This window comes from Macrotis lagotis, chromosome 4 (assembly GCF_037893015.1).
Source record: "Macrotis lagotis isolate mMagLag1 chromosome 4, bilby.v1.9.chrom.fasta, whole genome shotgun sequence".
NCBI classification, from domain to species: domain Eukaryota; kingdom Metazoa; phylum Chordata; class Mammalia; order Peramelemorphia; family Peramelidae; genus Macrotis; species Macrotis lagotis.
This window is the reverse complement of record NC_133661.1, coordinates 247,661,311-247,674,623: the sequence shown is the minus strand read 5'-3', so window position 1 is coordinate 247,674,623 and position 13,313 is coordinate 247,661,311. Positions and strand designations below refer to the sequence as shown.

General features: G+C 38.2%; 1 protein-coding gene across 4 annotated transcripts in view; it reads left to right on the top strand.

Moving 5' to 3' along the window:
* Positions 1-13,313, top strand: part of GPATCH2L (G-patch domain containing 2 like) — a 63,375-nt gene that overhangs the window by 36,563 nt on the left and 13,499 nt on the right. The window lies entirely within an intron of this gene.

Below are 13,313 nucleotides of genomic sequence, written 5' to 3'. Positions count from 1 at the left end.
GAAATGAAGCCTTTATCTGAAATACTTGCTGTTAACAATTTTCCCCATCTTTCTACTTTCCTTCTAATCTTGCTTGTACTGGGTTTTTTGGTTACAAAAACTTTTTAACTTAATGTAATCAAAATAGTTTAATTGTATTTCATAACATTCTCAGTCTTTTGTTTGGTCATAAATTCTTCCCTTCTCCATAGATCTGACAGGTAAAAACTATTCCTTGCTTTCCTAATTTGCTTGTTGTATCACCTATTTTGACCTTATCTTGATATATATCATATGAGACGTTGGTCTATGTCTAGTTTCTGCCCAAAGATTTTCCAGTTTTCCCATAGTATTTGTCAGAGAGTGAGTTTTTCTCTTAGAAGCTGAAATCTTTGTGATGATGATGATGATGATGATGATGATGATGATGATGATGATGATGATTATGTACCTAAACTCTTCCATGGATCCACATTCTTGTTTCTTAGCCAGTTCCAAATAGTTTTGATTGCTGCTTTATAATATGATTTAGAATGTAGTGCTGCTAGAACGGAATCATTTGCTTTAATTTTTTTTAATCAATTTTTTGATCTTCACCACTTCTAGAAGAATTTTTTTATTTTTTCTAATTCTACAAACTAATTTTTTGATAATTTGATTAGTATGACACTATATAAGTAAATTAATTTATGTTGAATTGTCATTTTATTAGTTAAGCCTCTCGATGAGTAATTGATATTTTTTCTATGTTTGTATCTGACTTTATTTGTATAAATTTTTTTTATAATTGTGTTCATATTGTTTCTAGTTTTATTTTGGTCAGAAGACTCCCAAATATTTTGTATTCTCTACAGTTGTTTTATTTTTCCTTTTTCTTTATATTTTCCCAATTACATGTAAAGACAGTTTTTAGCATTTATTTTTGGTAAGATTTTGAGTTCCACTTTTTTTCCCTCCCACTCTTTTTTTTAGTTTCATGTCTAATCCATTGATCTTATCTTTCTCTGTTTTATTTATGTAAGCATTTGGGAATAAAAAAATTTCCCCATAATACTGTTTTGACTGCATTCCTTAAATTTTGGTAATATATTCTTTGTGTGTATCTCTGTTTCAAATGTGTAGGGGATAGGTGTGTTCAAGGAAGATTAGTACCTTTGGTGTAAGGACTGCTGAGCCATTTTTAGAGTGACTTTCTACTTTTGTTCACCTGATCCACCTGACTCTCACCTCTGGGTCCACAAAGCTGTAGCATGTAGTGGCCTCACCCCAGTAAATTGTTTCAACCAATGGGCTAAACCACATTGAGGGTAATCAAGAGAGTCTCAAACTGAGTTCTGGGTATGTCTACCCCAAGTATGTGGTGGGAATGGGCAGATGAGAATACTTCATTCCAACTGCCATGAAGCCAGCTCAAGTAGGTGCTGTGGTGTGCTTAGAGCTTGGTTAGATATTTAAGACACCAAATTATTCAATTGCATCTAGAGCCATCAGCACTTGCCTTGACTCGTCTTGCATTGATGAATCATTATGCTTTTGGAACAGAGTGAGGCAGATGACTTCATGCAGCTCGACCTCACTTAAATCCAATTTATGCATGCATCAAAAGATATCACCCATACTTCCTATTCCTCAAAGTCCTGTGGTGACAGGCAGGTGATGAAGCAGCAGGTATGGATACATTGGGAGTTGTAGTCACAATCCTGCACAGAGGTGGCCCTGGCCTTAGGGTCATTTCCCCACCAAAAGCAACAGTGAGATTTGGCAGCCCCTGTGTGACTGAGTAGTCTTTTTAAGTATTATACTGCTCACCTCCTGAGGTGAGGAAAGGACTAGAAAAAGTACCCTAAAAACTATCTGCTTATCCAACCATGATCTGACTTTTTCAAAAAAGATTCCAATCACCATTGATACATGGAATGTGTTCGTTCACGCTCATAGACAACATAAGATCCAGTAGTCAGAAAGAAGAACAGTTCTTGTTGCAAGGGAACTCAGTAAGTATTTCCAAATAACAGCCAAGACTGGCAAATTTACTGGCCAGTTTACTGATAACAAAGCTGGATTCACATTTTTCTGAAGTGGCCACAGAAAAGGGGAGTGCCCTGAAGCTGGGGTAGATTTTGCATTCAAAACTAATTTAGAGGTCATTCTTAAATACCAACCAAAAGGTGTGGAAAAACAACGGCTCATGACAATTAGATTGCTACTTCCAGGAAAATGCCATGCCACCACCATTAGTGCTTATGCTCCCACACTGATGAAGTTAAAGAAAAATGTTATGAAGACCTGGAGAATCCTCAAATAATATACCAGAAGAAGTTAAGCTCATAATTGTGGGTGACTTTAATGCTAGAGTAGATTCAAATTATCAGAGGAATGGAGTTGGAAACAACAACAGAAATGATCACCTACTACTGAAGACTTGCACTCTGATGACCTCATCACCAACACTTTTTTTTAAGGTTTTTTTTGCAAGGCAAATGGGGTTAAGTGGCTTGCCCAAGGCCATACAGCTAGTTAATTATTAAGTGTCTGAGGCTGGATTTGAACCCAGGCACTCCTGACTCCAAGGCCGGTGCTCTATCCACTGCAACACTGTCTTTCATTTATCTAAATGCAATAATAATTCCTGGATGCACCTTCATAGCAAACATTGCCATCTAATAGACTATGTGATTGTAAGGAGAAGAAACAGACTAGATGTGAGAGTGACAAAGGCAATATATGGTGCAGAGTGCTGGACTGATCACAGACTCATCCTGTCTAAGCTAAATATTCATATTTAACTGAAGTGGCAGTCCCAAGGCAAAATGGCCATTAGAAGAATTAATGTCAAGAGATTAGAGCATCTTTCTGAGCTAGAACAGTTTGCTAACTTGGAGGAGAACTGAGCCAACACACAGTTGGCAACAGTGGAGCATTAAAAGAGTGGGCAGCTTTCAGAGGTTTGGTGCAGCCCTGCATTTACTCATCTGCGGCAGAATGCTTGCAAACGTCCAGAGTGGTATGAGGAAAATGATGGGGAAATTCAGAACCTGCTAAATGAAAAAACAAGAACTCCACAGGGTTTACCAGCAGGATAGTTCATCCATTTCTAAGGCAGCATTTAATTTAAATCCATCAGAAGTAAAGTAGGTGAAGTTTACTATAGAGAAATTTAGGATTCTTGACTTAGTGAGAAGGCAGATGGAATTCAGTTTTGTAGAAAGTAATAAAACAAAATACTTTTATGATGCCCTGAAACCTATTTATGGGCCAAAGATATATGGTGCTTCTCAATTATTCAGTGCTTATGGATCCACATTGATTAACAATAGGGACGTGATCATAGTGAGATGGACTGAACACTTCCATAGAGTTCTTAACAGACTATCATCAGTCAGTGCTGAAGCCATTGACCATTTACTTCAAGTTGAAGTCAATCAGTCCTTACCTGAAGTTCCAACTGAAGAAGAGGTTTTGAATGCTATTAGACTCCTTTCAAATCCCTGCTGCTGATTCTATTCCAGCTGAGCTTTACAAGGGGAGGCGGCAGCGGTGGGGGGGGGGGTCGTCCAGTGCTCATCCAAAAACTGGCTGAAATTGTCCAGATTATATGGCGTGAAGAAGTTATCCCCCAAGAATTCAAGGATGCTTCCATTGTCCACCTCTATAAAGGTCAAGGGATTAGATTGTCCTGTGACTATCACTGGGGTATTTATCTTTTAATCATTGCTGGTAAGATTCTTTCCAGAGTTGTCCTCAATAGATCGATCCTTCACCTGGAAGATGGTCATCTCCGTGAGAGCCAGTGTGGCTTCAGAAAGGATTGAGGAGCAATCAATATGGTGTTTCCTGCCTGACGACTCCAGGAAAAAATGCCAGGACTAGAGTAGAGGTCTGTATATAACATTGTAGATCTGACCAAGGCCTTTGATACTGTCAGTCGTGAGGATTTATGGAAAATGATGTCGAAATGTGATTGCCTGGAGAAGTTCATCACTATTATACGTCAATATCATGATGGCATGCAAGCCTGGGTTCTGTATAGTGGACGATGCTCTCGGGATCTCCCAGTTACCAATGGAGTGAAACAAGGAACTGTCCTTGCTTCCATGCTTTTAACATGATGTTTTCTGCCATGTTATCAAACGCCTTCATTGAGGATGAACATGATCTCCAGGTCACCTTACCACGATGGCAAATTCTTCAACTTGAAAAGACTGCAAGCCAAGACCAAAATAGAGGGAATGTTGGTGCATGATCCTCTTTTTGCAGATGATTGTGCCCTTGATACAGCCTCTGAAGCTGAGATGTGACAAAGTATGGGTCGATTCTCTGCTGCTTGTGCTAATTTTGGTCTAATAACACCAAGAAAACTCAGGTGTTTCATCAGTCAGCACCATACCTTCCATATGTGGAACTATCGAGTATAGCAAATGGAGAAGTTTTGAATACTGTGGACAAATTCATTTGCCTTGGCAGTGTCCTTTCCAGGAAGTTACACATTGACATTGAGGTTGACACATGCATTGTCAGAGTTAGCTCAGTATTTGGGAGACTGAAAGAAAGTGTAGGAGAGGAAATAATAGACTAAGTACCAAATTGAAGGTCAAAAGAGCCATTGCTCTGACTTCATTGCTATATGCCTGTGAAATCTAGATAGTCTACCAGCACCATGTCAGGAAACTGAATCACTTCCATTTAAATTGTCTTAGGAAGATTCTGAAGATCACCTGGCTGGAGAAGATACCAGACACTGAGGCCCTTCCTCAAGCTAAACTACCTAGCCCCTAGCATTCCAGCCTTACTACAGAGAGTGCAACTATGATGGGCTGATATGTTAGAATGCCAGAAGTACACTTGCGAAAAAAAATCCAAAACTATTTTATGGAGAATTCATATGGTCAAGTGCTCACACGGTGGTCAGAAGAGACAATACAGGACACCCTGAAGGTTTTTCTTAAGAACTTTGGAATTAATTGTGCAGCATGGGAGACACTGGCACAGGACCATTCAGCATGGCATGCCCTCATCAGTGAGAGTACTGCGCTCTATGAGAAAGGTAGAATTGAAGCAGTTCAGAGTAAATGTGACATACCTTAGTTTAGACTACCCACCCCAGGTGTTTATGCCTGACCTGTGGTAGAGTATTCTAAGCTCATATTGGTCTGATCTGCCACAGTTGGACACACTGCAATTTATCTTAGAGTGATTTCGTTTTGTTCTTCAATAACAAAGGACAAGAACCAACCAATGTTTATTGTAAGCAACATGTTTTAGAATTCTGTTTTTTAAACTAACTTGTTAATTGCTTTCATTTATGGGAGAGTTCAATCCAATCACATTTCACTGTTATGATTACTGTGTATATCTTCATCCTAGTTTTTCTCCTTTTTATACTTTTTTCTCACCTTTAACTCTCTCCCTCTTCACAGTGTTTTGCATCTGACCACCACCTTCTATATCTGTCCATCCTTCTGTCAGTATCCTCCCTCCATTTTCTTTCCCCTTTCCCCTTCTACTTCCCTTCCAGGGAAGATAGATTTATCTACCCAACTGAGTGTGTAGGTTATTCCCTCTTTGAACTAAATCCAATGAGAGTAAGGTTCAAATAATGCTCATTCCCTCTCATATTTCTCTCTGTAATAGATCTTTCATGTCTCTTCATGTGATATAATTTACCTCTTTCTGCTTTCCTCATCCCCCAATATAATCCTTTTGTTCATCTCTTAATTTTTTTTTATCCTCAGGTCAGAGTCAATTTATATCCAAACCCTCTGTCTCATTAACCTCTTAACTGCCTTAAAAGAGATACCTTTCTCAAGAGTTACAAGTATTATCTCCCCATGTAGGGATGTATACAGTTTAAGCTTACTGAATACCAGTTTTTTTCTTTCCTCTTTACTTTTTTGTGCTTATTTTGAATATTGTAGCGAAGATCAGATTTTCTGTTTAACTCTGGTCTTTTTTATCAGGGAAATTTGAAAGTCCCTTATTTCATTGAATGTGTTCATCTTTGCCCTTGTAAGATTATACTCAGTTTTGGTGGGTAGGTGGTCCTTGGATGTAATTCTAGCTCTTTTATTTCTGAAGACTTTACCTCCCCTATCTGCATTCCTTTCTATCAGTCCTACATTCTTCCCCCCGCCAAACATCCCTTACCCCAGTCCCCTTTTCTCTTAATCCCTTCCTCTTTTGCTTTCCTATATGGTAAGATTAAGCCACTTCCAATGAGAGTAAAGTTAAATGCTTCCTTCTCATTCCCACTTAACCCTGTACTACAACTTCCTCTATACTATAAAAATTCTCTTCATGCTTCTTTTATGTCAGATCATTTACTGCAGTCTACCTCTCCCTTTTGCTTTCTCCCAGTACATTCCTTTTTCCTCTTCATATTCAGTTCATACTTAAGTCGTCTTAAGTATACTCCTTTTGACTGCCCTAATGATCAAGTTTTTAGGAGTTACTGGTTTCATTTGCCCATATATGAATGTACAGCGTTTAACTTTATTAATTCCCTTATTGTTTCTCTTTCGTATTTACCTTTTATGTTTTTTTTGATTCTTGTATTTGAAAATCAGATTATTTGTTTGGCTCTGTTCTTTTCATCAGGATTGCTTGAAAGTCCTCTGTTTCATTGAATTTCCTTTTTTCCCCCTGAAGAATTATACTCAATTTGTTGGGTGACTCTTTGCCCTCCAGAATATGATGTGTAGGCTCTTTTTTTTGTTTATGGCTTTCAGGTAGTTTAATAATGTTTAGGTTATCTCTCCTGGATCTGTTTTCTAGGTCAGTTGTTTTTCCAATGAAATATTTAATATTATCTTCTGTGTTTTCATTGTTTTAATTTTATTTTATTATTTCCTGATGCCTCATAAAATTTTTAGCTTCCACTTGTCCAATTTTAATTTTTTTTATTGTTTGAAGGGAATTTATTTGTTTTTAAACATTTTATTTGTTTTCCAATTGTATACAATAGTAAATTGTGCCCATCATTTTTTTCAAGGCTCTGAAATTCTACAATTTTCCCCTCTCTTCCCTTCCCTCCCCCCACAGAAGGCTGTCTGACAGTCTCTACATTGTTTCCATGCCATACATTAATGTAAATTGAATGTTATAAGTGTAAACATAAGAATAAACATAAACACCCCCCCCCCAAGAAGATGGGAAACCTCAAGAATAGAGAGAGAAAAAAAATTGTACTTCAGTCTTTGTTCAGATTCCAATGGCTCTGTCTCTGGGGTGAGTTCCTTTCTTTATCATAAGTCCACCAAAGAAGTTGCTTCAATATTTTTCCCTCCGTTGCTATTACTAGTTGTCCCTCCACTCTATTCCTCCCTACTCTCATTTATTCTATTTTTTCTCTCCTTTCATCCTGGCCCTGTCCAAAAGTGTGTTGCATCTGAATACCCTCTCCCTTGATCTTTCCTCTCTTCTGTTGCCTATTCCCCCCTTCCCTTCCCCCATTTCCCCTCATCCTGACCCTTTCCTCCCAACATTCTCCAGGGAAAGACAGGTTTCCTCACCCTTTTAAGTGTGTATGTCATTTCCTCCCTGAGCCATTTCCGATGATAATGAAGGCTCACTCATTCCCCCTTGCTTCCCCCCCCCTCCATTGAAAAAGTTTTTTTTTACTCTTATGTGAAATCTCTCAGCTTCTTCTTCATCTCCTTTTCCTTCCTCCCAGTACTTTCCCCCATCACCCATTGACTCCATCCCTTTACCACATTATACCATTATATTTTGCTCCTTCCTATGTCCTGTCTATATATGCTCCTTCTAACTGCTCTTATAAATGAGAAAGTTCATACGAGTTATCATTATCTTCTTCCCATGTAGGAATACAAACAGTTCAACATCATCAAGTTCCTCATAGTTAGTCCCTCTCTTCCACTCCATCTATGGTTCACCAGAGTCCTGTACTTGGAGATCAAACTTTCTGTTCAGCTCTGGTCGTCTTGTTAGGAAAGTTTGAAAGTCCCGTTTCATTGAAAATCCATCTTTTCCCCTGAAAGAGGATGTTTAGTTTTGCTGGGTGATTTATTCTCAGTTGTAAACCAAGATCCTTTGTCTTGTGGAATATCATATTCCAATCTCTAGGAGCCCTTAATGTAGATGCTGCCAGATCCTGTGTAATCCTGACTATGGAGCCTCGGTAGTTGAATTGTCTGTTTCTGGCAGCTTTTAGAATTTTCTCTTTGATTTGGGAGTTTTGGAATTTGGCTATAATATTCCTGGAAGTTTTTCTTTTGAGATCCCTTTCAGGGAGTGACCGGTGAATTCTCTCAATTTCTATTTTACCCTCAGCTTCTAGGATCTCAGGGCAATTTTGCTGTATTATTTCTTGAAAAATGAAGTTTAGGCTCTTTTCCTGTCGTGGCTTTCAGATAGTCCAATAATTTAAAATTATTTCTTCTGGATCTGTTTTCAAGGTCAGTTGTTTTTCCAATGAGATATTTCACATTTTCTTCTAATTTTTGGCTTTTTTGGAAGAGTTTTATTTCTTCCTGATTTCTTGCAAAGTCATCAGCTTCCTTTAGTTTCATTTTGCATTTGAAGGAGTTACTTTCTTCTGAGAGCTTTTTTATCTCCTTTTCCAGCTGGCCAATTCTGCTTTTTTAAGGCATTCTTCTCCTCATTTGCTTTTTGTTTTGCTTTTTCCATTAGGCCTAAACTGGTTTTTAACATATTATTTTCTTAAGTATTTTTTTGTATTTCTTTCACCAAGCTTTTGATTTGGTTTTCATGGTTTTTCCGCATTGCTCTCATTTCTCCTCCCAATTTTTCCTCCATCTCCTTCAAAGTCTTTTTTGAGCTCATCCATAGTCTGAGCCCGTTTTCTATTTCTCTTGGAGGTTTTGGATATGGAAGCTTCGATTTTGTCATCATCAGAGTATGTGTTTTGACCTTCCATAGGACTGAAGTAATTCTCTATGGTCGATCCTTCTTTTTCTGTTGTTTACTCATTTCCTCAGCCCAAGGCTAATTTACAGCACTTCGAAGGTAAGCTCTCCAGCCTGTGCTTTGATATGCAGATGAGCACAGCACTGCCCTCTGCCCTGAGGCTATAAGGCTGGATCCAGCTATCTTAGTAAGGAAGCCTAAACTGCACCCTGAGTCTGAGTGTAGGCAAACAGCAGAGTCCTGCCCCAGGAAGAGCAGAGAAATCTCTGCAGACTTCCCTTACCTTCTCTGGGGGTGCAGGCTGCTTTCTCCCGATTCTCGCTGCAGGTTCTGTGGTCGGTGCTCCTCACTCCACACTTACCCAGGTGCAGCAGAGTTCTCTCCCCTTCAAGCTGTTGCTGGTGTTCTCTGAGCTGGACTGGGCTTTGCTGAGCTGGGCTGGGCTGGGCTGAGAAGTAGCCTTTTTTTCCCACCCCAGGTCCTGGTGAAGCACACCTTTCCCCTGGAACTTACAAGTCATCTTGAACTGGGAAAATGTATCACTCAGTCTTTTTGTGGGTTCTATCCCTCTAAATTTTGGCTAGAGCCCTCATTTGTTTGTTTTTTGGGGGTTTGGGGGTAGGAGTTGTCGGGGAATGCTGCCTTCACGCCGCCATCTTGGATCCACCCCCCCAATTTTAATTTTTAAGGAATTATTTTCTTCAGTAAGTTTTTATACCCCTTTTCCATTTGATCAGTTTGACTTCTTAAGTAATTCTTTTTTCCAGTAAAATTTTGTAACTCCTTTTCTATTTGGCTGTTCTACTTTTAAAGGAATTCTCTTCAGTGAATTTTTTTATTATCTTTTTTCCTTTGGACAATTCTGCTTTTCAAGGTGGTATTCTATTCAGTGAATTCCCCCCCCCCCCCCCTTTTACCATTTGATCTATCTTATTTTTTGAGGTAATATTTTTTAAGGGTTTTTTTAAACCTCCTTTACCTAGCTGTTGATTCTTTTTTCATGATTTTTTTTTTGCATCACTCTTAGTTCTCTTTTCATGTTTTCTTGTACTTCTTACACTTGATTTTAAAAATTCTTTTCGAATTCTTCCATGGCCTGAGACTAATTCATATTTTTCTTTGAGTTGGATGTAGCAGTTTTGAATTTGTGCTTTGGTCTTCTGTGTCACCATAGTAAATTTCTTTAGTCTTTTACTGATCTTTACTCATCTTCCATCTGAGTGTTTCTTGACTTTTAATCCTATGTTAAAGTGTGGCACTGCTTCTGGAGTAGAGGGGACACTGTTCCAAACTATTTTTTTTTTGTTGCAGCTGTTTGAGAGATAATTCTAGGGAATCTGTAAATTTTCAATTCTTCCAAGGAAATGTGATCTAAGAAGATCATAGATCTACTACTCTTCTGGCTTGCGCTCTGTTCTGTGAGCAATTATATACAATTATATACAGCCATGGAGCTGTAATCAGGATTCCAGCTCTCATTTACCCACAAACTTTGGTATGCTAGAGCTCCTCCTTGCCCTGGGCCTGAGTCCCAGTATGGACAATGTAATAATCTTGCCCCCTTTGTCAGCAAAGGCCCCCCCCCCCTTTTTTTCTTTCTTTTTTCCTTTTGCAAGGCAATGGAGTTAAGTGACTTGCCTGAGGTCATACAGCTAGGTAATTTTTAAGTGTCTGAGGTCATATTTGAACTCAGGTCCTCCTGACTCCAGGGCCAATGCTCTATCCATTGCACCACCTAGCTGCCCCTGCAGTCACCTTCTGACCAGCTGTTTGAACCCCTTCCTGTCTGTTGGCCGAGAGGTCTGGAAATTGTCACTTACTGACACTGGCTCAGGTGCCCTCAAAACCTACTGCTATTTACTAAGTGTAGGCTACATTCCACTGACACCCTGGTGCATAGACTATTCTTTGCTGACTTTTTATGTGGTCTTCGGCTAGAAAATTATTTTTTGGGTTCTGTCATTCCAAAATTTGTTTTGAGGCATTATTTAAAGTTTTTTTTTTAATCATCAGCATTTCTTTTTTTTTACATTTTTTAATTTCTTTTTATTTTTTTTTAGATTTTTCAAGGCAATGGGGTTAAGTGACTTGCCCAAGGCCACACAGCTATGTAATTATTAAGTGTCTGAGGCTGGATTTTAACTCAGGTACTCCTGACTCCAAGGCCAATGCTCTATCCACTGCACCATCTAGCCACCCCTATTCAAAGTCGTTTTAAGAGGTTTTGGGGGGAACTCAGAGGCATTTTCCTGCCTTGGATCTACCTCTTGGGGAGTTTTCATGACTAAAATTTGAAAGTACAAACAAATAATTCTCATGTATAGCAAAAAAGGAAATTATCTAGCCAAATAAATGTGGATTTATAGGAAGCTCATCAACCTACTTATATTTTAAAAAGATGTGTATAGAAATTGGAGTAAAGACAGGTGACAGAATGAATGCAATACCCTGGCATGGTCCTATAAAAATAGTGTCTATTTCATGTTGTCCTTGTGGAAAAAAGTGGAGAAAAGTAGACTAGTCAGCACAAGTGGATTCAGAATTGGATAAATGACTGAATCCATAGAGTACTTATATTTCTTTGTCATATTGAAAGGAAGTCTCAAGTGGAGTCCCTCATGTATCTTTGCTTGACCCTGTGCTACTATTTAAGTTTTATCATTGTCTTAAGTAAAGACATATCTGGCAGGCTCATTAAATTTGCAGATGACACAAAGCTGAGAAGGGGTGGCTGATAACTTGGATAACAGATTCAGAATCTAAAAAGAGCTTGACAGATTGGACTTTGAGCCAAATCTAAAATGAATGTTTTTGGGATAGTAATAAGTAAATATTTAAACATGGATGAAAAATTCACTTCACAAGTGAAAGATAGATATGACCTGGCTAGTTTACAATTATACTGAAAAAAAAAATTTCTGAAAAAGGTAACTCTAAAAAAGGGTTTAGTGGACAGCAAGTTCCGTATGAATCAGCAATGTGATATCACATCAGAAAGCTAATACAGTCTTAGGTTGCATTAAGAGAGATACAGGATTGTGTCCTGTTCTTGTGTCCACATATGGAGTACTCTATGGAACTCTAGGTTCCATTCTGATAAGCTGGAAAAAGATCTGTAGAGGAGGCCTACCATGCTGTGTGAGTCATTTAGACAAGAAGGGCTTTATAAGTATTGGAAGGATAGTCCTATGGAAGAAACTTCAAACATGTTCTGCTTGGTACTAGCAGGCAGAACTAGAAACTGAGGGGAGAAATTGAAATAAGGTAGATTTAGACTCACTGTAAGAAAAACTTTCCTTAAGATTTAGAACTCCACAAGGTTGGGTAGATGACCTCTGGAGACTGGTATTTCTCCTTCTACAGAGGTCTTACAAGGATGTCTGTTCTGGCTGCCTATGTTGTAGAAGGGATTCATGTTCAGCATGCCCTAAGCTGTACAGATGGCCCTTCCAGGCCTGTGATCCTGAGATATTATGAAGCCAGGAGGAGAAGAGAGCATGTTAACTTAGTTTTATATATTATCTGCTTGGCTATATGGTTACTGATCTTGGTCATCTGATATTTTGTGACAGATACAGAAGAATAGAACACAATAGAAAAGACATGAGATCAGGACTTTATATCAGACTATGTATGAGGCAAGAGATAGAAGAAATAGAATTTGTACAATAGAGCACTTTGGAGTCATTTGGATCAAGTAAGATAATATTTGTTGCATACTTAGTAGAGTGCCTAGCACACAGAAGGTACTTAATAAATACTCATTCTCTTCCTTCACCTTCCCTTCACTAAGATTGAAGAGCTCTAGTTTTTTCTACCTTCCTAGGTTATGGTTTCAAGTCATCTCAGCATCCTGTTTATTGTTGGTGTTCTTAAATTAATGCAGCACTTGGAATTGAACACAGTATTCCAAAAGTGATTCATCAAATCACCTTCCTTTATTTGGACACTATTAATTGCAGGTTCAACTAATGTTTACATTTTAATTTAATTGAAAAATTGAAAAAGAAAAATATTTGATTGCTGGTCTAAAGGACTAAAAAAAAACCATGTGTTTGGAGGCAGGGAGGGTTAAAATTGACTACTAATAAAGTATTATGCCAATGGATCATGTTTACCTAGCATTAAATTTTTCAATGTTTTTTTCATTTGAGAATAGATATTTCATTAATGATTTTAGAACATTAGACTCTTTAGCACTTATACCTAAAAGTCATTATGTACAATATTTCAAAACTAATACTGCATACCCAGTACTCTGAAATCAATTGGTAAAGATAAGATGGGTGTAAGCAATTGGTGAAGTGATGGACTGCCTTTGATAATTCTGAATGATCTTAGGCCAAAGTTTAATAAATATTAGCAGAGGGACTATGCAAATTTTTCCATGTTCCACCAATCAGTAGGGATTTATTAAGCACCAACCATAGACAAGGCATTTTGAGGTA